The sequence below is a fragment of the Geotrypetes seraphini genome, chromosome 5 (assembly GCF_902459505.1).
Source record: "Geotrypetes seraphini chromosome 5, aGeoSer1.1, whole genome shotgun sequence".
NCBI classification, from domain to species: domain Eukaryota; kingdom Metazoa; phylum Chordata; class Amphibia; order Gymnophiona; family Dermophiidae; genus Geotrypetes; species Geotrypetes seraphini.
Window position 1 is genome coordinate 260,695,148 of NC_047088.1, and position 26,319 is coordinate 260,721,466.

A 26,319-nucleotide genomic window follows, 5' to 3' on the forward strand; every position below is an offset into this window, starting at 1 on the left:
AGGGAAAGCATTAGGATCCTTCAGAGTTAAATTATCATACAGCTCTGTCAGAGCCAGAGACTAAATGTGGCAGGGACCTGAAAAGTGGCGCAGAACGCGGATTTTTAAGGACCTGTGCGTTTAGATACGGGACCAAATCGCGGTTCATAGACAATTGCGCGTAAATATCAACATACCCTATATAAACTGGTTCATAGACAATTGCGCGCAAGACAAGAACTGAAAATGTAAATATCAACATACCCTATATAAACTTGATAATCAATTGCGCTGAGTTTTATGATCGCGATTGTCTTGCGCGAAATTGTCTTGCGCGCGATTGTCTATGAACCACTGGTTCATAGACAATTGCGCGCAAGACAAGAACTGAAAATGTAAATATCAACATACCCTATATAAACTTGATAATCAATTGCGCTGAGTTTTATGATCATACCCTCCCTTTTCTTGCGCGTGAAGCGTAAATATAAACATACCTGTAAATGAAGAAATGTGGACGTTCGCTCTCACCAGAGGCGAGAAAAATCAGCGCAAGACAAATATTCGTTATAGATCAAGTACCAGCAAAACCAGATCTTTACCTATAACGGACACGGTCAGGCAGCGAAAGGAAGGCGGGAAAGGAAGGAGGACATATATAATGTAGAAACGTAACCATAGTAACGAAAATGCATTCACGTGACTTGTATTTAAATGCTGTTCGGAGAATATATATCATGAGATAACGTAACCATGGTAACGAAAATGCATTCACGTGACTTGTATTTAAATGCTGTTCGGAGAATATATATCATGAGATAACGTAACCATGGTAACGAAAATGCATTCACGTGATTTATGTTGAAAACGCAAAGAGTCAAGGGAATCATACATAACACACGTTGACGTGATGACGTGTTCACGTGCTGTACGTGCGCGTGTCCTCCGATGGTCAAGCGGCCTCTAGTGGCGCGCTCAGTTGTCTTGCGCTGAGTTGTCTTGCGCTGAGTTGTCTTGCGCTGAGTTGTCGCTGCGCTCAATTGTCTTGCGCTGAGTTGTCGCTGCGCTGAATTGTCTTGCGCGCAATTGTCTTTGCGCTTATTTGTCTGCGCTATTTTGTCTGCGCGCAATTGTCTTGCGCGTTTTTGACCTGTCACCGAATAATGATGTTTCTTGCTCTATTTTGTCGAATCCTTTTAGTATTTTAAAAGTCTCTATCATATCCCCTCGCAGTCTTCTCTTCTCGAGGGTGAACAAGCTCAGTTTTCCGAGGCGTTCTTTGTAGCTCAAATTCTCGATGCCTTTTACTAGCTTTGTGGCTCACCTCTGCACCCTCTCCAGCAGGGTTATATCCTTCTTTAGGTAGATTGTTGGATACAGTATTCCAAGTGTGTAAAGCGGCATTATGACGTCCGCTGATCTACTCGTGATTCCCTTCTTTATCATAGAAACATAGATGACGGCAGAAAAGGGCTCCAGCCCATCAAGTCTGCCCACTCTGCTTACCCACCCCCTGTCTATGCCCTAATGACCCAATTTCCTTATCTTGACCCTCGTAGGGATCCCACATGGGTATCCCATTTATTCTTAAAGTCTGGCACGCTGTCTGCCTCGATCACCTGCACTGGAAGCTTGTTCCAATGATCAACCACTCTCTCTGTGAAGAAATACTTTCTGGTGTCTGCAGCAGCCACTCTCTCCTCCTCTCTCTATTGGCTAAGGCTCTTAACATTTGCATCTCCTCTTCCTATAGGCTAAGGCTCTTTACACCTGCATTGTGATGTCATAGAACTTTCTGATTATAGAAACATAGAAACATGATGGCAGATAAAGGCCAAATGACCCATCATAGAAACATAGAAGATGACGGCAGAAAAGGGCTACAGCCCATCAAGTCTGCCCACTCTGCTTCCCCACTCCCTGTCTATGCCCTAATGACCCTCTTAGGGATCCCACATGGGTATCCCATTTATTCTTAAAGTCTGGCACGCTGTCTGCCTCGATCACCTGCACTGGAAGCTTGTTCCAATAATCAACCACTCTCTCTGTGAAGAAATACTTTCTGGTGTCTGCAGCAGCCACTCTCTCCTCCTCTCCCTATTGGCTAAGGCTCTTAACATTTGCATCTCCTCTTCCTATAGGCTAAGGCTCTTTACACCTGCATTGTGATGTCATAGAACTTTCTGATTATAGAAACATAGAAACATGATGGCAGATAAAGGCCAAATGACCCATCATAGAAACATAGAAGATGACAGCAGAAAAGGGCTACAGCCCATCAAGTCTGCTCACTCTGCTTACCCACCCCCTGTCTATGCCCTAATGACCCAATTTCCTTATCTTGACCCTCGTAGGGATCCCACATGGGTATCCCATTTCTTCTTAAAGTCTGGCACGCTGTCTGCCTCGATCACCTGCACTGGAAGCTTGTTCCAATGATCAACCACTCTCTCTGTGAAGAAATACTTTCTGGTGTCGCCATGAAATTTTCCGCCCCTGAGTTTGAGCGGGTGCCCTCTTGTGGCCGAGGGTCCCTTGAGAAAGAAAATATCATCTTCCACTTCGACACGTCCCGTGAGGTACTTAAAGGTACTTAAATATCATGCCCAACATCCTGTTACAGTTTGTTCTGTATTCATGGCCTAATTGCTTTCAAGAACATAATATTGTGATCCAGATGCCTTTTGTCTTTAACTCATTATGAGTGTTCATTATTTTATACTTTGATATCTCTAGCCATTAAAATAATCTTCAGTTTCTGGAAGGACCTAAAGTATATACACTTTCTTCAATGGTGGAATATGTTATGTACTTTTTGAGGAGGCGTTGAAAAGTTCTCAGCCCAACCAACCAACTTCCTAAATTCTGAGCCTTATTGTGCCACTGGAGCTGAAAAGAGTGTCATCTTATTTTGATAAGTGCCAATTTGCAGAAACAAAATTCTCTGTTTTGACATTGTTTCAGATCATTGATTGAAGCATAGCCATGTCATTCTAATCTTGTTTGGACTGAGAACTTTTTAGCACCCCCTCGTGGTCAGTTCTAACATCATATATTAAGGGCTCCTTGTATCAAGCTGCGGTAGGCGGTTAACGCGCAGAATACCGCACGTTCATCTGCCTGCCGTGCTAGTCACTAACGCCTCCATTGACGAGGCATTCGTTTTTTGGTGTGCCATGAGAAATGTCCGACATGCTAACCCCCTTAGCGCACCTTGATAAAAGGAGCCCTAAGTGTCCTTCCAAATGTTCCAAATTTTCCTTATTATGAGTGTTTATTGTTCTTTTATTGAAATGTTTGTAATACTAATGTTATAGTGATTGTAGAAGGTTTCCAGGTCTTGCCACGTCTGTGTAGAAAGAACCGACATTTCAGCCATCATGCTGTGGCTTTCTTCAGGGTATACTGTGAGGTCTGCAGTGTGTCTTTATATATATTGTGGGTTCTTGGACCTGACTGAGAACAGGGCAGTCTGTGGGTGGAGAAATCTGAATTTTTGGCAGGAAAGTTTGTTGGGCTGACCTGATTGAGGACAGGGAAGGCTGTTGCTCATGAATTTGAATTTTGGCAGGAAAGTTTGTTGGAGGTCCGAGTTTGAATTTGAATTTTGGCCGGAAAGTTCGCTGAAAATCCAAGTTTCAATGTTAAGTATTGGCGGGAGCATTCAAGACTTTTGTTAAATACATTTCTATCTGATATATGTTTTATAAGCCTTGTTGAATTTGTTTGTTTTGTATTTCTTTCCTTTTTAGTTTTATTTTCCAAATTGCGAGCCATGGAATCGAGGGTGAAATACTCACGTGGATTAAAAACTGGCTAGAGCATAGGAAACAGAGAGTGGGGTAAATGGACAATACTCGGACTGGAAGAGCATCACTAATGGGGTGCCGCATGGCTCGGTTCTTGGACCCGTGCTCTTCAACATCTTTATAAACGATCTGGACATAGGTACGACGAGTGAAGTGATAAAATTTGTGGACGATACGAAGTTATTCAGAGTAGTGAAGACGCAGGGGGATTGCGAAGATCTGCAACGTGACATAATTAGGCTCGAGGAATGGGCATCGACATGGCAGATGACGTTCAACGTGGATAAGTGTAAAGTGATGCATGTCGGTAACAAAAATCTCATGTACAAATACAGGATGTCCGGGGCAGTACTTGGAGAGACCTCCCAGGAAAGAGACTTGGGAGTTCTGATCGACAAGTCGATGCCGTCCGCGCAATGTGCAGCGGCGGTTAAAAGGGCAAACAGAATGCTAGGAATGATAAAGAAGGGGATCACGAACAGATCAGAGAAGGTTATCATGCCGCTGTACCGGGCCATGGTGCGCCCTCACCTGGAGTACTGCATCCAGTACTGATCACCGTACATGAAGAAGGACACAGTACTACTTGAAAGGGTCCAGAGAAGGGTGACAAAGATGGTTAAGGGGTTGGAAGAGCTGCCATACAGCGAAAGATTAGATAAACTGGGCCTCTTCTCCCTCAAACAGAGGAGATTGAGAGGGGACATGATCAAAACATTCAAGGTACTAAAAGGGAAAGACTTAGTAGATAAGAACAGGTTATTCACTCTCTAAAGTTGAAAGGGGATAGATTCCGTACAAACGTAAGAAGGTTCTTCTTCACCCAGAGATTGGTAGAAGACTGGAACGCTCTTCCGGAGGCTTTTATAGGGGAAAACACCCTCCAGGGATTCAAGGCAAAGTTAGACAAGTTCCTGCTAAATAAGGGCGTATGCTGGTAGGGCTAGTCTCAGTTAGGGAGCTGGTCTTTGACCAGAGGGCCACCACGTGAGCAGACTGACGGGCACGATGGACCACTGTTCTGACCCAGCAGCGGCAACTCTTGTGTTCTTATGTTCTTAATAAAAAGCCACCAAGTATACAGTTATTAACTAGGACATGAAACGTTCCAGTTGTACAAACCATGTGATATTTTTCTTTTTTCTTTTTAATTTTGTAAACCAATTTGACATCTCTGGTCAAAGGCAGAATAGCAAGCTCTGATAAACCTTAAACCATATGCATATATTTACGGTATAATGCATAATAACACAAATATTTTCATTTTCTGAACATTTATATCTGTCTCTTAAATATCAGCACATACCTTATAGAATTACACCCAGTATTTACATACTTCTGTTTATTTAAATCAATTTAAGAAGCACCATTTGCACCAGATTGCATCGCCTTTTTACCCTTTCACTGCATCAAGAACCTGGATCATTTTGCATTTAGCTTGCTGCCAGAAAAGACAAATACAGGATCATGACTCCAAAATGGCAGTAGAGGCAGAGAGTGGGGAATGCGAGTCCCTTCCTGCTCAAATTCAGGTCAAGAACTTCTCAAAATGACGGGTTATTCACCCATGCCAGTCTATGCATTAGCCACAGAAAGAAAACACACCATAGAAGTGGACCATGCAGCAGATCTTCAGTACTTGGCTGCTGTGGGAAGAGAATCCCCACTCCATTGCCTGCAGACATATGCCGTAGATCCTTGCACCTGTACTGAATTTCCACATCTCTTCAGAGCAATAACAACACACATACCGATGGATTTAGTTTTTAGTCTATATAAGAACATAAGATTTGAGCTGCTGGGTCAGACCAGTGGTCCATCGTGCCCAGCAGTCCGCTCCCGCAGCGGACCTTGGGTCAAAGACCAGTGCCCTACTAGAGTCTAGCCTTACCAGCGTATGTTATGGTCCAGTAGGAACTTATCCAACCTTGTCTTGAATCCCTGAAGGGTGTTTTCCCCTATAACAGCCTCTGTGAGAGCATTCCAGATTTCCACCACTCTCTGGGTAAAGAAGAACTTCCTTACATTTGTACAGAGTCTTTTCCCTTCTAACTTTAGCGAGTGCCTTCTGGTTCTCTCTACCTTGGAGAGGGTGAACAACCTGTCTTTATCTACTAAGTCTATTCCCTTCATTATCTTGAACGTTTTGATCACGTCCCCTCTCAGTCTCCTCTTTTCAAGGGAGAAGAGGCCCAGTTTCTCTAGCCTCTCGTTGTACGGCAACTCCCTCAGTCCCTTAACCATTGTTGTCCCTCTTCTATGTCCTTTTTCATGTACAGTGACCAGTGTTGGATGCCACCCTTTACAGGAAAAAGTATTTTCTGAGATTACTTCTGAATCTATTCCCTTTCACCTTCATCCTATTTCCCTTCATACTAGAGTATTCTTTCACTTGAAAGAGACTTGCCTCATGCATATTTATGCCACATATGTATTTAAACTTCTCTATCATATCTCCCCTCTCCCGCCTTTCCTCTAAAACATACAGATTGAGATACTATTTAGGTTTCTGCTAGGTGCTTGTAACCTGGATTAATAACAGGGTAGGAGGGGAGCATGAGCCAGTGAGGTTAATTCCCTTTCTAGTGTGCTTGTGAAACACACACAACACACGGGGATCTGAGGCTCAGCCCCTTAGATAGTAACCAAAAAGGAATTAAGTTTAAGAGCTATTCATAGTAAATTTACACCTCTGAATAACTTGGACTAAGAAAATTGAAATGACATTTGAGAAGGGTATTTTTTGGAAAGATTAAGTGACTTGCCCAGGGTCACAAGGAGCAGCATGGGATTTGAACCCACAGCCTCAGGGTGCTAAGGTTGAAGCTCTAACCACTGTGCCACACACCAAAAGAAACTAAAGGTACAATTTAACAATATTTTAGTTCTGACCAGCTGTGCAAATCTGCCGTCTCCATGGAGGAAGACCATATCTTTTTAATATATAAAGCTGCTTGAAATCTCATTAGAGTAGGTCAAGTGTGGAAGCTACACCACCCCCTGCAGGTTCTTACAACACACTGCATTCTAAGAATTCTCTTGGCAGAAAGATATTTTGGTTTCTTATGTCTGGCCTCTAAGTGCTTTTTCAGAGCACTGAATTCCAGAAACCATATATTTAAACAGCATAATCCCCAAACAATTTCACTAACATAAATTTCACAAAGTGCTTCAGCTGATAGCCCTCTCTAAATCCCTTCTGACTTTTTCAAGCCTAGTTGAGGTGGCCTGGTTGAAATGGTATGAGCGGCAGTATAAGAGACAGGTGGCTTGCCTCAGCTTTGCTGATAGCAGATACTGTATATCACTCCTAAAGGGCTGTAATGACAGGGCATTTCACTCAGCGTGGGGCAGGCTAGGGTCATGCTTCGCCTACTTCTGGAAAAATGGCCGACGGTGGCAGTGCAGCTGCTTTGTCAAGAGCTCCAATTACTCAGGACGTTGAGTTTAAAATAATACCCAGTGTGTTAAAGAATGCATTCACAGTAGCATCGCAACTTGACAGTCACTAACCCAAGTCTAGTGTGAGTACGAAAAAAAATCCGGAAAAATGTAATCACATCCACAACAAAGCTATCTGCTCAGGGACCAATGCCCTTCATTAGGAAGATAAACCCTTGCTACACTGAAGGCTTCTACTAGGGATGCACATTTGTTCTCAAATCATGGGCAAAATAACACAAATAAGGGCATTTTTGGTTTCTATATATGTGAAATACTACTTCTCACATTCAAGACCTTAAAAACAAACTCCCTTGATTTTATAAACTGACTAATAATCCCCTACACACTATCCAGATCAGGGATGTCAAAGTCCCTCCTCGAGGGCCACAATCCAGGCGGGTTTTCAGGATTTCCCCAATGAATATGCATGAGATCTATTAGCATACAATGAAAGCAGTGCATCCAAATAGATCTCATGCATATTCATTGGAGAAATCCTGAAAACCCGACTGGATTGAGGCCCTCGAGGAGGGACCTTGACACCCCTGATCAAGATTATTAAGATCACAATCCCAACATTTACTTACAATACCCTCTCTTCGCCACATAAACTAAGATCCAACCCAATCTTCTATCTTTTCAGTAATAGCTCCCACACTTAGGAACTCTATTCCAACTTATATAAAAGAGAAGAAAACCAATGAAACCTCTTCAAATCTAAAATCAAAGCCTTCTTATTCACCGATGTTTTTGAAATCTGAAAATTTTTCACCTGGGCTAGTCCAGATTAAAAAATTTATAAAATACAAATCAAAAAACTCCCCCAAACAAACAACATAACAAAACCCCTCAAGCAAGATCCTCAGGGTACTTCCCTTAAATGTCTTACTGTTCTATAAATTTTATGGATTTCCCCCCATATCCTTCTGTCTCCAATATGTCTATAATGTCCTGTCCGTTTAGTTTTATATTATTAAAAACATAAGAACATAAGCCGTGCCTCTGCTGGGTCAGACCTGAGGTCCATCATGCCCAGCAGTCTGCTCACGCGGCGGCCCATCAGGTCCAGAACCTGTATACTAGCCCTCTATCTATATCCTTCTATCCCCTATTCCTTCAGAAAATTGTCCAATCCCTTCTTGAACTCCAATACCGTACCCTGTCCTATCACTCCCTCTGGAAGCGCATTCCAGGTGTCCACCACCCGTTGGGTGAAGAAGAACTTCCTAGCATTGGTTCTGAATCTGTCCCCTTTTAATTTTTCCGAATGCCCTCTCGTTCTTGTAGTTGTTGAAAGTTTGAAGAATCTGTCCCTCTCCACTTTCTCTATGCCCTTCGCGATCTTATAAGTCTCTATCTTATCCCCTCTAAGTTTCCGCTTCTCCAGCGAAAAAAAGCCCCAGTCTCTCTAATCTTTCAGCTTGTAATTTTCCTGTTTTTTGTTTATTTTATTCTGTACACCGCTTAGAAGTACGATAAGCGATATAACACATTTTAAATAAACTATAAATAAACTGAATGAGTGAGGAGCCAAAATTAACCAAAACCTTATTTGTTCTATCAATTTTTATCCATGAACTGCTTCCATAGAAAGGAAGAAATGTTAGGAAATTCTACTTTACGGAGAGGGTGGTGGATGCCTGGAATGCGCTCCCGAGAGAAGTGGTGGAGAGTAAAACTGTGACTGAGTTCAAAGAAGCATGGGATGAACACAGAGGATCTAGAATCAGAAAATAATCGTAAATATTGAAGAACTAAGGCCAGTACTGGGCAGACTTGCACGGTCTGTGTCTGTATATGGCCGTTTGGTGGAGGTTGGGCTGGGGAGGGCTTCAATGGCTGGGAGGGTGTAGATGGGCTGGAGTAAGTCTTAACAGAGATTTTGGCAGTTGGAACCCAAGCACAGTACAGGGTAAAGCTTTGGATTCTTGCCCAGAAATAGCTAAGAAGAAAAAATTTTAAAAAATTTTTTTTAATTGAATCAGGTTGGGCAGACTGGATGGACCATTTGGGTCTTTATCTGCCGTCATCTACTATGTTACTATGAAGGAGGGACAAACCAGAGCCATTATGGATGGGAGAGAAGGTAGACAGGCAAGGTAGTTTACCAACTAGAAAAATAAGCCTATCCCTGCCTCCCTTGTCCCAAATCCCATGGCTGATGATGACATCAGTAGCAGCTGACTAGGAAAGTGAAAGAAATCAAAGAACTGCATAGCATCATTTGCAGGAACCACACATATTCAAGCTAGGTTGGAGGGAGGTTGCTGATAGCAGGTCTAGGGACTCTATCCTTCACTACAAGCTGCAGAAAACAGGAAATCCATCGTTTAAGCTGAGCACCCAGCCTCTTCCCCATTGAGGCAGCAAGCAAGCAGTCCAATGCCCATCTAAACAAGACAATATGGAGGAGATGGGGTGGAGTTTGGCATCACTGTCCTGGGATAAACAGAAGATGGCATCAAAAGTTGTGACACGGTGCATCAAGGAAATGATTGCCCTGGATAATCGGCCCATGCAAGTGTTGAAGAACTTTAGAATAGCCATCTGGGTCAGACCAATGGCCCATCTAGCCCAGTTTCCAACGGTGGCCAATCCAGGCTACAAGCGCCTAGCAGAAACCTAAATAGTATCTCAATATGTATGCTTTAGAGGAAAGGCGGGAGAGGAGAGATATGAAAGAGAAGTTTAAATACCTATGTGGCATAAATACGCATGAGGCAAGTCTCTTTCAACTGAAAGAAACAGAAATAGACGGCAGATAAGGGCCACGGCCCATCTAGTCTGCCCACCCCAATGACCCTCCCCTACCTTTCTCTGTGAATAGATCCCACGTGTTTATCCCATTTGGCCTTAAAATCAGGCACGCTGCTGGCCTCAATAACCTGAAGTGGAAGACTATTCCGGCAATCAACCACCCTTTCAGTGAAAAAGAATTTCCTGGTGTCCCCGTGCAGTTTCCCGCCTCTGATTTTCCACGGATGCCCCCTTGTTGCCGCGGGACCCTTGAAAAAGAAGATATCTTCTTCCACCTCGATGCGGCCCGTGAGATACTTGAATGTCTCGATCATGTCACCCCTCTCTCTGTGTTCCTCGAGTGAGTACAGCTGCAACTTATCCAGCCATTCCTCGTACGGGAGATCCTTGAGTCCCGAGACCATCCGGGTGGCCATTCTCTGGACCGACTCCAGTCTCAGCACATCCTTACGTTAATGCGGCCTCCGGAATTTCACACAGTATTCCAGGTGGGGCCTCACCATGGATCTATACTCTAGAATGAAGGGAAATAGGATGAAGGTGAAAGGGAATAGATTCAGAAGTAACCTCAGAAAATACTTTTTCATGTAAAGGGTGGCAAATGTGTGGAATGGCCCTCCAGTGGAGGTGGTGGAGACAAAAAGTGTATCTGAATTCAAGAAAGCTTGGGACAACTATGTTGGACCTTTATGGGAAAAGAAGGGATAGTAGATGGCATGGAGAGGCAGATGAAGTAGGTCTTTATCTGCCTTCATTTTTCTCTCTGTTTCTAAGCTCTTCGAGGATGTTATAAAAGAAGTGAGTTCAAGACCTGCCATTTTGAATATTACCATCCCAATAGTGAATATTCTTGAGGCAAAGTTTGAGGTGTTTTAACAGCAAAAATAATTAGCATTTAGTTGTTAGAGTTGGGCGACTCCTTGCATGTAGAAGTGGAAAATGAGGTCGAAACTTCTCATCAAGGAGGGTATTTATATATTCACGTCACTCTGGCTACTGCTGTTTTCCTGCATGTTCAAGGTTGATTATATTTGCTCGTCCACTTAAGGAAGTCCATCAAAGAGGTTTCCAGAACAAAACACTTGATAGTATTAGAAAAGAACCCCATTGGTTTAAAGGGAAGTCAAAATAAAAGGCATCGTCTATGTGCCTTGCTTCCACAATCTAGCGCATATTCCCAACCACAGGAACTAAGCAGACCAGAAGCCTAGCGCAGAAGCCAATTAAGGGCCTCATTCTGAAAAGGTCACTGAAAGTTAGGTGCTGGCAGGCGCCTAGGTCATGCCTACCAGCATCTCTCTTGTGTTTTAATTGGCTTTAAGTGCTGTGATAACTGGTTGCACCATTATAAACCAATTAAAACAAAGTAGGCGCCCTCTGGGTCAGTGGTGCCTAGTGGCAACTTGTGATGCTGAAACCTGGAAGTGGGAGTGTTTACGGGTGGCACCGGATGTTGGCATCACTAGCGCCACTGGCCGCAACTCTAGAAGGACCCTAGGTGCTGGAGATGTAGGCCCATAAAATCCTGGCCTGGTCCTTGTTAGCCGCAATTCTCTAAGTGGCACTGATCTGCGCTTGACACGAGGCAGGCGCCCATTTTCCGGGAACCTGCTGCGTCAGGCGCCACTTGCAGAATCAGACCCTATTAGGCTAAACTAAAGGCTTCCTGGAAAAGGTATGTGTTAAGTGGGGCTATCAGATGTCCGGATTTCATCTGACATGTCCTCCTTTTGAGGACATATCTGGGGGTCCGGACAGCTTCTCTTTTGTGGGGACTAAAGAAAGCCTACAGGCAAAACAGAGCAATGTCCATCCCCCCCATCCACGCACTTCAGCATCAAAAATTCAAAAGAGCACTTCAGGCTCCATGGGACATGCTATCCCAAACAGGAGCCCAAATAGCCTGGAAATTTCTCCAACGGCCAGGGCCACATAAGAATTGCCGCTGCTGGGTCAGACCAGTGGTCTATCATGCCCAACAGTCCGCTCACGGTCCTCTAGTCAAAGACCAGCGCCCTAACTGAGACTAGCCCTACCAGCGTACGTCCTTGTTCAGCAGGAACTTATCTAACCTTGTCCTGAACCCCTGGAGGGTGTTTTCCCCTATGACAAACTCCAGAAGAGCGTTCCAGTTTTCTACCACTCTCTGGGTGAAGAAGAACTTCCTTTTAATCTATCCCCTTTCAATTTTAGAGAGTATCCTCTCGTTCTCCCATCCAAATATTTATACTTTAACAAAGTAAAAAGGTCATTTTTCCACATAGTAATGGTAGGCACTTCCGCTTGCCGCCACAGTGACAAAATGCATTTCCTAGACCAACAAAGAAGCTTTTTGCAGCAGCAAGGAATTACCCTTAGAAAATCCCAATGAAGAGAACTGAGCAAAAAGCAGGACATTTGCCCGCAAAGGAACTCTTTTCCGCATGACTGTCTGTAAATGAAGACCAACAAAGGACCAAAAGGTTTTCAGTCTGTCGCAAGACCAGAACATATGAAATAAGCCAGCTGATGACGAATGGCATTTAGGACAGCTGGCATGAGAAGCAAACCCTGCAACATATGCCCTATAGGGGGCAATGTACAGTGGTAGCAAAAATTTATAATGCTATTCTTGCAGGACCACTGAGTGAGTCAAGCGCGGAAGATGTTTCATAAGAGGACGCACGCCGTCTCCAGTGAGCTGCTCAGAAGAAGCGAGATCCTAATTCCACACCACTGCCACTACATCGTAATCCCATGGAACACTAAAACTACCCAAACTCTAGCTTAATATTTTAATCCTTTGCTGTTTTAATTTATCTTCTATAATATCTATTCACGTGAAGGCAAATTTTAGAAAGAATGTACAGCTGGAACAAGCCCAGATAGTATTTTATAAACTAAGCAAGACAAATCTGATCAATTTCTTTCACTGGGCGACCAGATAATTGGATAGAGGATGTGCGCTAGATGTGGTGTATTTAGATTTTGGCAGTGTTTGACAGTGCTTCACACAGACGTCTATTAAATAAACTGAGTGCCCTCGGGATGGGTTCCAAAGTGACAGGCTGGGTCAGGAACTGGTTGAGTGGAAGGCAACAGAAGGTAGTGATCAATGGAGATCGCTCTGAGGAAAGGGATGGTACCAGTGGTGTGCCTCAAGGTTCTGTTCTTGGGCCTGTTCTTTTTAACGTTTTTATAAACGATATTGCTGAAGGGTTGTCGGGTAAGATTTGCCTCTTTGCAGATGATATCAAAATCTGCAATAGAGTAGACACCCAGGATGGTGTGAATAACATGAAGAAAGACCTGGCGAAGCTTGAAGAATGGTCTGAAATTTGGCAGCTAAAATTTAATGCTAAGAAATGCAAGGTCATGCATTTGGGCTGCAAAAACTCGAGGGAACGGTCCAGTTTAGGGGGTGAAGAACTTATGTGCACGATGGAAGAGCGGGACTTGGGTGTGATTGTATGTGATGATCTTAAGGTGGCCAAACAGGTTGAAAAGGTGACAGTGAAAGCTAGAAGGATGCTAGGTTGCATAGGGAGAAGTATGGCCAGTAGGAAAAAGGAGGTATTGACTCCGGTGAAATCTCATTTAGAATATTGTGTACAATTCTGGAGGCCACATCTTCAAAGAGGAAGGCTACTAAAATGGTGTGTGGTCTTCGTGATAAGGTGTATGGGGACAGACCTAAAGATCTCAATCTGTATACTTTAGAGGAAAGGCGGGAGAGGGGAGATAAGATAGAGACGTTTAAATACCTACGTGGCATAAATGCACATGAGCTGAGTCTCTTTCATTTCAAAGGAAGTTCTGGAATGAGAGGGCATAGGATGAAGTTAAGAGGTGATAGGCTCCGGAGTAATCTAAGGAAATACTTTTTTACAGAAAGGGTGGTAGATGCATGGAACAGTCTCCCGGAAGAGGTGGTGGAGACAGAGACTGTGTCTGAATTCAAGAAAGTCAGGGATAGGCATGTGGGATCTCTTAGCGAGAGGAAGAGATAATAGTTACTGCAGATGGGCAGACTGGATGGGCCATTTGGCCTTTATCTGCCATCATGATTTGGGCCTCTGCGGGCAACCAGTGAAGCTGGATTAATAAAGGTGATGCATGATGAAATATTTTCATTTTAAAAATTAATTGAGCTGCAGTATAAGTGCCAGTTTTCTGTACATTTTTGAGTGAAAGTGGTTCATAAATCTAAGTAACCTGTTACATAATTGTTGGTCAACATCATATACGATACAACTACTAAAGTGTTGCCTTATTTTATATCATCACCTAGTCCAGTTATGCTAGTGACAATCTTTGGCTGGAGGTCATGTTTCCAAGACTTCATCCAAGACAGAGCAACCATGAGTTCTAAATCCAGCCTCTAGGTGTAACCAATGGATATTAACTATGGTTTTGTCATCCCAAGAAGTCAAGAACATTGTTTCCAAGGTATCCCCAGCTCTGGTCAACACGGATAGCAGAAAACCAGAGCCAGGAATCAAACCCAGGTCCCTCCACTGGTCAGTGCATAGGACATCACAGAGATACTGAGTCAAATATTTCAAGGCTGGTTTTAGTCATGCATTAGTCATGATGTTTTCCAAAATATCCAGTCAGGTTTTTACAAGTTTAGGATAAATTGTTTGCATATGTTGATTCAAACTTAGTAGAACAGGTGCACTTATTCAGCTACTGTGGTTAGAGGGAATTAGGGAATTACAGCAACCTTATCCTGTCAACACCACAGAGCATGTGTCGTGCATGAATCTTCTCTCTCCACATAAGGCTGCACGCTCCAGCATGTACACTGGGGTGGACTCTTTTCCCTTGTGCATCACAGTGGTCCTGGTTTAGATCGTGCTTGATGCCTCTTCTTATCTTGACTTTAGAAAGCAGATTAAAACTGAATTATTTACCAGGCCGAATTCTCAACATTTTATTATTATCTTTTTATTCTTTTAAGATTGTTATACCCTCCTTTTATGGCATGTATGCATTTTTCTTATATTATATGCATATAACTTGTTAATTTCAATGATTTCCATTGTTTGTATTTCAATTTAATTGTTCTGAACCGCCTAGAACTTTCTGGGTATGGCGGTATACAAAAGAAAATTATTATTATGATTATTAGATGATCTATTAGGGGAATGCATTTCTTAGCATGCATTTAGTTGCTCGTTCGACAAAGTATACTAAGATTGTTCACTTTCCACACATTAACAGACACAATTATTGTGTGGCAAGTACAAAAGGCTGTGCAGGAACTGTTGGGGACCTGTGAAGTATTTCTTTTGCTAGCACAGAGGTGGGCAACCTCACACAAATATGAATTGCCCTACTGGGACAGACATCCTCTATTGTTTTAAATAAATCTGGGGTGGGATCACTTGCCAATCGGATAGAGCTTCATTACGGTAATCCTTATAATCTTTCAAAACAACCCCCCCCCCCTTATCAGCCCTATGAATGATCACTGCTGGATAGAGGTAGGATATATTCCACGCTGTACAGTAAACCTTCTGACTGCAATTCATTATTACATTTTCAGAGTTCCCATCCCAGAGATTCAGGCTGGGCAATTTTTAAGGCTGTGCCGCATATGCTCTAGCGATGTTGAATTTCAAAAACAAGCTGATATTTTGTCTAACAAATTTTCAGAAAGAAATTATCCTATGAAGGTGATCAAAGAAACTTGGAAACCGTCCAGATGTTGTCAACGTGGTTGGCTTCTAGCACGTCCCCTGTAGAAACAGAAAGGGTATTGGCGTGTGTACTCCCCTATTCATCTTAGGGTATGATGAAGAAAACGGTGTCGGGACAAAGGCGCGCGCAGACAATTGAGCGCAGCGTGGAGGCGCGCACTGCAGAAAATTACTGTTTTTACGGCTCTGACGGGGGGACGTGGGGGGGGAACCTCCCCACTTTACTTAATAGAGATCGCGCCGCGTTGTGGGGGCGTTGTGGGGGGTGTGGGGGGTTGTAACCCCCACATTTTACTGAAAACTTCACTTTTTCCCTGTTTTTAGGGAAAAAGTTAAGTTTACAGTAAAATGTGGAGGGTTACAACCCCCCAAACCCCCCACAACGCCGGCGCGATCTCTATTAAGTAAACTGGGGGATTCCCCAACAAAACGCCCCGTCGGAGCCCCTAAAAACTGTAATTTTCTTTGGGGCGCGCCTCCGTCTTGCGCTCAGTTGTCGGCGCGCGCCTTTGTCTTTCGCCGAGTTGTCTATGAACCGAAGAAAACGGTTACCAAAAAGTATTGGCCCGTATTGGGGGTAACATAGTAACATAGTAGATGACAGCAGATAAAGACCCAAACGGGTGCACACTACCATGAGACAACATTCCAAGTTTGCTTTTAAAAGATCCAGAAATTGGGGAGAGATGTTGAAACACAACAATGGTCCCACTCCTGAGGGGTCTACATTCAGTCATCACCCTTGCGGCCAGTGCGTATATTGCAAACGTGTTAATAGCTGATACCATAAAAATTAAACAAGATCTACAATGCATTTTCCATTTAAGATCTAACACGGATTGCACCTCTACGGGGGTGATTTATTGGGTTAAGTGTCTTTCTTCTAAGTATTATATAGGTCCAGTGGCGTACCAAGGGGGAGGGGGCAGGGGGGAGGGTGGTCTGCCCAGGGGGTACGCTCCAAGGGGGTGCACAGCCAGCCGGGTGCCATATTTATTCCAGAGCAGAGTCAGCAGCCACGCTGATGTGCACAAAGGTCCTGCGAAGATTACTTTTGCTGCCGCTGCTTCGGAAGAGGTAAGTGACATCGGAGGGGGTGGACCGGCAGCCACAGTCATCGCGGGACCTTGCCTCTGCCGGCCCAGCCCACTTCCGACGTCACTTACCTCTTCCGAAGCAGCGGCAGCAACAGTAATCATCGCGGGACCTTGCTGTTTTCGATGGAGAGAGAAAGAAGCATAGCAGGGTAGTGGAAGGAGAAAAAGGGGGTCAGGATGGTATGAAAGCATGGTGAAGGGTGAGAAAGGGGGTCAGGGTGGTATGGAAGCGTGGTGAAGGGTGAGAAGGGGTCAGGGTGGCATGGAAGCGTGGTGAAGGGTGAGAAAGGGGGTCAGGGTGGTATTGATGCATGGTGAAGGGTGAGAAAGGGAGTCAGGGTGGTTTGGAAGAGTGGTGAAGGGTGAGAAAGGGGGTCAGGGTGGTATGGAAGCATGGTGAAGGGTGAGAAAGGGGGCAGATGCTGATGGAAGTAGGGGGAAGGGAGAGGAGAAAGTGAAATGCCAGACCATGGTGGTGTGGGAGAGATGGAAGGGGGAGGCATAAAGTTTCTGAAAAAGTGAATAGAAGGAGATAAGATGCCATATAGAAGGGGCAGAGGTAGACCGTGGATGAAAGGAAGAGAGTGACAAGAAGATGAGGAAAGCAGAAACCAGAGAAGGCAAGATAGAAAAAAATTATATATATATATATTTTTTTTCCTTTAGGGGAGATGCATTGCTGTTTCTGTGGTGTTGCATTGTATGCAAAGTCCAGCTTCTTGGTGCTTCAGTTTAACCTTTGTCTACGTATTTTTATTCTATCTCCCCATTTACAAAACTGTAGAGCGTTTTTTAGCATTGGCATCTGAGCTCTTACCACTGTGGCTAAAAACCACACTACAGTTTTGTAAAAGGAGGAGGGGTTAGTTTGTGATTACATACTAGGCGAAGGTGTTTTCTGTATTCTGTGTTTGAAAAGACATGGTTTTCTGTTAGGATTGATCTGTACTAGTCTGGCTTTTTTAGTTTTACAATGGGTTTATTGAAGTACTGCTCACTGCAGTATGTAAGATGCTGCCTTTTCCTAGGTACTCATGTGTGACGTGTGGCTTGTTAGTAAAAATCATGTTTTTCATACAGATGGGGGGGGGGGGGTGCCAAAAAATGATGGGCCCCGGGTGTTACATATGCTAGGTACGCCACAGTATAGGTCATACAAAACGCATGGTTAAGACCCGTATTGGAGAGCATCTGTGCAATCTCCTCACTGGACGCATGCAGGCCCCGCTGGTGTCTCTTTGGCTTGAGCAGGGGCATGCAGAAACTAAATTACAACTTACAGTTTGGTTCAGGTGATTGGGACGGCAACACGAGTCTATCGACTCGCGATGCCTTCCCGATCTACCGGTCGATCGTGATCGACGTATTGGGCATCCCAGTAGTTGGAAGCTGTATGTGAAGAGCTGCCTTGCCTAAACAGATAAGTTGAAAGCTTATTTATAAATGTTGCTGATGTTTGATGTTGGCACACTGGGGCTGTAACGATGGTCCCAGACAGCGACCTCTGCTTATGATATTATTATAGCACTGAGGTTTGCGGATCTGAGCACATTACACATAACACAAAAAAAGTTATGGTGGAAAAAGGTGGGGCAATTTCTATGGATATCGATATTGAATATATAACGCCCCTGTGTGGTATTTAACAATAGAGTTTATTTAAAATCACAGGAAAGTTTAATTACAATACTCCAGAAGTGATTTGTTGCACAAATATAATAAACAGAATCGGAGCCAACATCGACCCTTGTGGCACTCCACTATTCACCTTTCCTTCCTCCAAGCGAATTCCATTCACCACCACCCTCTGGCTTCTGTCCAAAAACCAGTTCATCACTATGGGTCCTAAATTCTGCCCATCAAGTTTATTCAGGAGCTGTGTCAAAGGCTTTGCTGAAATCTAGGTATTTATTTAGTTAAAAATTTCTATACTGCCTAAACCTAGGCGGTTTTCAAAAAACACATTCACAATGTAAAGGCAATAAAAGCCTACAACTAAAATCAAGCTGTCTTAACTTCTGCACTTCTGTCAAACTGACAATCCTATTACATAAAGGCATCAACAAATAACTGTGTCTTCAATAATCTTTTAAAGCTAGCACGTTCTACACAAAGACATAATTGACCTGGCAAGAAATGCTGACTATAGCTTACTGAACAGTTTACAGCTTCTCTGAACGGTCTTTATAGATTTCCTGGAGAGGGTGCAGAGGCGAACGACGAAGCTAGTAAAAGGTATGGAGAACTTGAGCTACAAAGATCGCCTCAGAAAACTGGGATTATTCACCCTTGAGAAGAGAAGACTGAGAGGGGATCTGATAGAGACTTTTAAATTGCTAAAAGGAATCGACAAAATGGAGCAAGCTCACTCACCAGCAGGGGGAAAGGATGGTGAGCAAGAAACAGCGTTATTCACATTGGCAAATGTGACTCAGACTCGGACCAGAGGTCATGGACTGAAGCTGAGAGGGGACACGGCCAAGACAAATGTCAGAAAGTTCTGCTTCACACAGCGAGTGGTGAACGCCTGGAACTTTCTCCCGAAAGAGATGGTGGAGGAAACCACCATTCTAGGATTTAAGGGAAAATTGGACGCACATCTTCTTGCAGGACACACTAAGGTATTCGCCAAGGTACGCCTAGCTGAGCCTCCGCATGTGCGGATCACCAGACTAGATGGACCCCAGGTCTGATCCGGTGCAGGAATTTCTTATGTTCTCACTGAAATCTCCTCAGGCTTTTTTTAAAACTGAAAACCAGGACTCCTCTGAATGGCGAAATGCTGTTAAACTCACTCTGAATTCTATTGGCAATTGTAAGAGGCTCCTGTCCAGTTAACCCTTTCTTCTGTAATCTTAGGGCTCCTTTTACTAAGCTGTGTTAGCGGTTTTAGCACGTGCTTAGCGCACGCTACAATGTTGCACACGCTAGACGCTAACGCCTCCATAGAGCTGGCGTTAGTTTTTCCGCATAGCGCGGGGGTTAGCGGGCTAAAAGCGCTACCACAGCTTAGTAAAAGGAGCCCTTAGTGCTACCAGCCAGACTCGATATTTCGTTAATAACATGAAGTAAAGCATAAAACACTCACAATTGATGACTTCAAAGCAGTTCAACGTTGTCACAGAATCTTTTTAGTCTTTTTAGCCCATCCTATTCTAAAGGAGATGGGAGTGTGTCCACACACCTTGTGGAAATAACACTGTTCTCCAGACTCAGATATAGAACCTAATCTGTGTTACATTGTTAGACATAAAGGCTAAAACCTGGTAGGAGAACAATGCTAGACTCAGGTTCCCATACAGCCATGCGGTCTACAAATATGGCAATTATGCTCTCTTAGACTGTAGCAGAAGGGCGAGTTTAAGCTCTGTGGATGCAGCTTAGCACTCTGGGAGAAGCAAAGCCCTCTGGGGATTTTAGTCCACAGAGCACACCTTATTTATACATCTTAACATAAACACTTAAGCTTGTTTTTATATAAGAAACTGAACAAATGCCCACTTTTGGGGGCAGAACACAAGGCATTCCGTAGTTTCGCCCCAGCTATTGATAACATATAGCAGAGTCCTGCAAGCTTTGTTGAGCTGTGTCCACAGCTCAAGGCATCCTGGAAGTGGGTGATGTTCACACGATGATGTCACATGCATGCATGATGTCATCACGTCAACATCTATACATCAGCGAAGGCCCTCCAGCCCGGCCCTGAGCCACCAGAAGGGAGGATGCGTGGAGAGAAGGAGATGCACTGGCGCCGGCTGATCGCCTACAGGATGTGCCTCTCGCCGCAAAAGACACAGCGCGGCAGCACCTCTCTTTCTCCCCAGTGTCTCATGGCACACCTGAAATTTCAGGAGGCACACGGTTTGCGATACACTGACATAGAGGCTCTATCCCAGATTTTGAAAAGCTTCCCGCTTGGGACCATGTCAGGAGGACATCCGCGCATGCGCGAATACAACGCGGTGATGTCACACCCATGTGGGCATGCATGTGATGTCTTCGCATCACATGTTTCAAGTTTCTTTATTTTTGATATACCGTCTATCAAAACAAGTGTCTAAATGGTGTACAATATAATAAGATTGGAGAAAGCAATAAAATAGGTAAATAAAAGCAATATTTTATCAAATATTAAAAATACTAAATGGATTCACATTGACGTACTTGAGACAAAAGGGAAGTTGGGGAGGGGAAATTTTTAAAAATACCGAAGTGGCTCCGAGCACAAGAAGAGGTTGTGGGGTCGTGGCTGGGTGGAACAGGGTGGGCCTGAGGGCAGGGCCATTGTTCTAGATTTTACGATCATCAAATCCGTTAACTAAACTAAACCTTAAGTTTATATATCACATCCTCTCCATAGAGATGGAGCTTGCCACGGTTTACAGGGTTTTTAATATAAGGAAGGAAAGACATTAAAACTTTTCTTTAAAAATAGACAAAAAAGCTTTCTTGGTTATAAAATACAAATGTTCCCAGATTTGGCACGGGAGACGCAAAGACGTCGCCGTGAATTTCTTCTTTTGAAACCTGGGGTTTTATCTTTGGGAGCAACCTTTTATTTGAGACATCTGTGTAAATGTATTGTATATCACCGTACTCTTAAATATGTGTTTTTTGAACCATCACAATTGACAAATTTCGTGGCTATGTCTCGCCTGAATGTTAACAATCTTTGAGCCTTATATTTAGGATATTGTGACCTCATCTCAGTGCTATAGTTCTCAGCTTCTTTTACAATTTTCTTTTTAGATAATTTCGCCAATTTTCAATAATTCTTGGATCCTAATTGTGGACTTGAGCATAAATAGTATATTTGTTTAATTTAAGATTTATATTGCTTTGTATTTGATATCTATTCTATTCTTGCTTTCTGTACAAGTGTAATACTTGAAATTTAAGTTGAAAATAATAAATAAATAATAAAAAAAATAAAAAAAAAAAAGGAAGGAAAGACATAAAAAGAATTAGTGATTATAAAGTGGGTAGCGAGATTTACATTTTTGAGAATAGCCAAGTTTTCCGAGTTTAACTCACTATCCACGGCCAACCTCATCCCATTTTCTGATCTCAAAGCTCTCCCTGGTTGATATATCTTAAACATCTCCTGGAAACATATTGGAGCAACATAATACAAAACCCGGTGAACTATTGTTAACATTTTATACTGTACCCTTTGTGATATAGGGAGCCAGTGCAATTCCATCTAGCGCACAGCCTCGATCCAATTCTCTGGTTGTCCAGTCAAAGAATTCAATCAGGTTTGTTTGGCACGATTTATCTTGGATCTTGTAACCCCCTGGATTCTAGGAAATTTACTATCCTAACTTGGCCTTTAGCTTCTCGCTTCATCTTTGCGACCACTTTTGTGAAGAGGGACCACATCCGCTCTTTCCCAATCCTTCGGAACCTGTCCCATCTCTAAGGAGTTATTGAACAAATCTTTTAGAGGACCCACTAGAACCTCTCTGAGCTCAGTGGCATAGTGAGGGTAGGAGATGCCCTCCACACTTTCCTTTCCGCTCCCCCGCTCCTTCTAAACTCCCCATACCACACTCATGTCCTCTCTTCCTACCCTGTACCTCTTTAAATCGTCAACAGCACGAGCAGCTTCTCCGGCTTACTGCTCATGCCGGCTTTCCCTCTAACGTCACTTCCAGGCCCCACTATCCATAAGTGATTTCAGAAGGAACCAGATTGGTGCGAGCAGCAGGCCACAGTAATTGCTTGTGCTGGTAAAAATTTAAAGAGTTACAGGGGGAGGGGGGTTGGAGCTGGAAGAGAAGGGTGTGAGTGTGGCATGGGTGAGGGAAGGAGAGGTGCCAGCGCCCCCATCAAGACAGTGCTTGGGTTTCTTGCGTAAACAGTGCAGTATCCACTCCATTCTCACATGTAACTTTGTCAGTCAATTGTGGTCCTTCTCCAGGATTTTTTTCTGTGAACACAGAGGAGAATTTTGTTTAGCAGATTAGATCTATCCTCATCAGTCTCCACATAATAATAATAATAATTTATTTTTGTATACCGCTTTACCAAAAAAGGTTCAAAGCGGTTCACAACAGAAAATGAATACATACAGTGTGAGTAAAAATAACATAAAATTAAACAATCGAATAATTACTATAAATGTAAAATACATCAGTTAAGAAGCCTAAAAAAGTACAATAGGAACACCATTAAGATGAAAATCTATCAGACGTGTCTTAAGTAATTTTCTAAAATCAGAGTAAGAAGAAGCCTCTATCATTAATTTTCCGAGCCACGTATTCAATTTAGCGACCTGGAATGAAAACATTCTGTCAAAAAATTTCTTATATTGACAGGATTTTACAGAGGGATAGTTGAAAAAATGTATCATACGTGTACTCTTAGTGGAAAGATTCAAGGAAAAATGATAGGCAAGATAGTCTGGTAGCATACCAAAAACTGCCTTAAAACAGATACAGGAAAACTTAAACAGGACTCTGGATTCCACTGGCAACCAATGAAGTTTTTGGTAGAAAGGAGTAATGTGTTCCCATAGCAGTTTGAAGCTTCTTTTAGTCTCACAATTCCATTTTTTGCCTTCCTTCTCTCATTAATATACCTGAAAAATACTTAAAGGGTATTAATGTACAAACAAATCTCTTCCAGAGACACAGAAACGGTACCGTTAGAGGACATAAGATGAGATTACAAGGTGGCAGACTCAGAAGGAGCGTCAGGAAACACATTTACATGAAGAGGGTGGTGAATGCCCTCCCTGGAGAGGAGGTAGAGGCAAAAACAGTGAAGGAGTTCAAAAATGCCTTGGCATAGACACAGAGGATCCCTGAATAGATAAAGCAGGAATGCGCAAAATGGAAGCCTTAGCAGTGAAGCCGATGCCGGATGGACTTCTATGGTCTGGGTCCAATGTGTGGCAAGATTGGGATTGGGATCAGGAGAGGCTGGAGTTAGCTTGGACAGTGACTCCAGCAGTGGGGAAGTATGGAAGACGTGTACGGCTTGTGTGCGACAAAATGGATTAGAAGCAAGAAAGCACATTTTTAACCATATCTATATAGTCAGAGGGTTAAGGCTTAATTCCAACTTATATCTGTGAGCATTTCCTCTTTGCAAATGTTCGAGAAATTAGATTCTTTGCTTTTCCCCGCTGTAAGAGATTTTTCAGTCGCATTTTGGCTTACCAAGCTGCCCTTTGGGACAAGAGCTTCGATAAGTTGATTTCCAGTTCCTATTCCCACATTAACTTCAGGAAATTATTAAAAACCTTTCTTTTTAAGAAGAACTTTTAGTAACTCAGTTGTCAAAATTCCTCTTTTTTTCCTCTTTGAATACTTTTCATTATGGAATTGTCGTAACACTGCGTATGCACAGTTCTCTTTCTTGTAGACCGCACTGAGCTGTGAGAATGTAGTGCACTCAAGGCCCTGGCAATAGCACACAAAAGAATCTATGCCACCACCCCCTCCTATATAAAATCCAAGCTACCCATCTACATCCCCACCCGCACCCTCCGCTCAGAAACGGAGATACGCCTATGCATTCCCCCCGGAAGGTCCCTCCTCTCAGAAACCGCCCGCAAATGCTCCTACAGCCACTTCATTCCCCAACTCCGGAACCAACTCCCCCCTCAACTCAGACTACAGAATTCACTAATGACATTCCGGAAAATGGTAAAGACCCTCCTCTTCAACTAAAGGTCACCCTCAGTCTACACCCAACCCCCTTAAAACCCACCTCTACCCTTCTTTCTCCATTCTAATCTTCTGCCTAAATTTCTGTATAGTCCACTTTCAGCCTATACTCAAATAACTTGTATCTAAACTAAACTACTTATATTTAAACTACTGTTCTTAATTTGCTGTATAGTCCCTATATTTACACTGCTGCACAGTCTCGTATGTCCAAGTATTTAAATCTTGTGTGTCCAATTCACTCCATTGTGAATGTTTACTTGTAAACCGTTCTGAGCTACTGGGAGGACGGGATAAAAATCTAAATAAATAAATAAATAAGAGTATTCTTATGTTATTTTATGCCTATGTCAGGGGAGAGAACTTAGCAAGTAAAATAAATAATTACTGGATTGTTGATTTAACATTGCCTCGCAAATGAATGTAACTGTTGGGTAGACTGGTCGGACCACCCAGGTCTTTTACCGCCATTATATACTATGGTACTAGGTATGTAATGTATCCCTCAGACTTGATACCATGATTTTTGTTAGAGAGTAGGCTGTAAGGGAGTCAAGCATCAACAAATTAGCACATGCTTCAAGTGTAAAGTTTCAGCAAGGGGCCGACACAATCGCACTCGCAATGCAAGAACACCTGTGTCCTGAAACCAGATCCCTCTCCCCACTCCGAGAGAGAGAGATGCTGGCCTATTCCTGAAGCCGGCAACCTGAGCAGTACTGTGGGACTCTAGCACTTCAAGTATGTGAAAGGCTTGATTGCAACCTTGGCCTCCCTGCCTCTCATATATCAGATGACACTTGTATAGAGACACGCTCTCGGGAAGATCTGAAAAGCTGAGAAAATAAGGCATTCCGTAGAAGCTTTGTGTACCGGAAGGCAGAAGATGTTGGCCTTATGTAAACCATCAGAGTCTGAGAAATAAATGACTAATTTATTGCACATCTATGGTGTGAATCTAATCTAATCTAATCCTTAGGTTTGTATACCACATCATCTCCACGTTCGTAGAGCTTGACGCGGTTTACAGTAGGAGAAATAGGAAGGAACTACAACAGAGGGTTAGAGGTAGAAGTGTGAAGAAAATTTAGAGGACTTGGGATGCCAAGATATAAGAGTTTCCTTGATTCCTAAGTTGGAGGGAGACTTACATTTTTTGAGAAAAGCCAGGTTTTCAGATGTTTGCGGAAAACTTGGAGAGAGCTCAAGTTCCGAAGAGGGGAGGTAAGGTTGTTCCAGAGCTCAGTGATTTTGAAGTGAAGGGAGGTCCCTAGCTTTCCTGTGTGGGAAATGCCTTTTAGCGAGGGGAAATTAAACATTTAAGAGCGAAAGAGCGCTCGCCTGATCTCTGTGTGATACCTGAAGTGTGTAAACCTCAGAGCCCTTAATGGTTCAACAGTTGGGCCCAGCTCTGAGACTTTCATTGACGCATCATGAGCTGCAGCCTCAGCCCCCTTGAGGTTGTGGCTTCCAACCCACGCTGCTCCTTGCGACCCTGGGTGGTTGTCTGATCTATTTGAGCATTTTGCAAAAAGTTTGTATGTTATCCTTTGCTGATGATATTTTTAAATTAATTCCGTCAGCTAATATCACTAATTGCATGAATAGAATCGGAGATTGGGCACCTACTATGAAGTTGAACTTGAATGCAAGTAAGACGATGGTTCTTTGGTTTCTGTTCCTTCATTTCTTACTCTACAATCAGGTCCTACCCTGCAAGTAGATAAAGCGTCTAAAGTTTAGGGTATTCTTTTCGACTCAAATTTCTGATTTATGGAGGAAGATTATATTATGAGAAAACTTAGGTTAGTGAAGTTGTGCTTTTTTGAACATCATTATGCACTGTTGGTTCAGTTATATATAGTCATTTTTC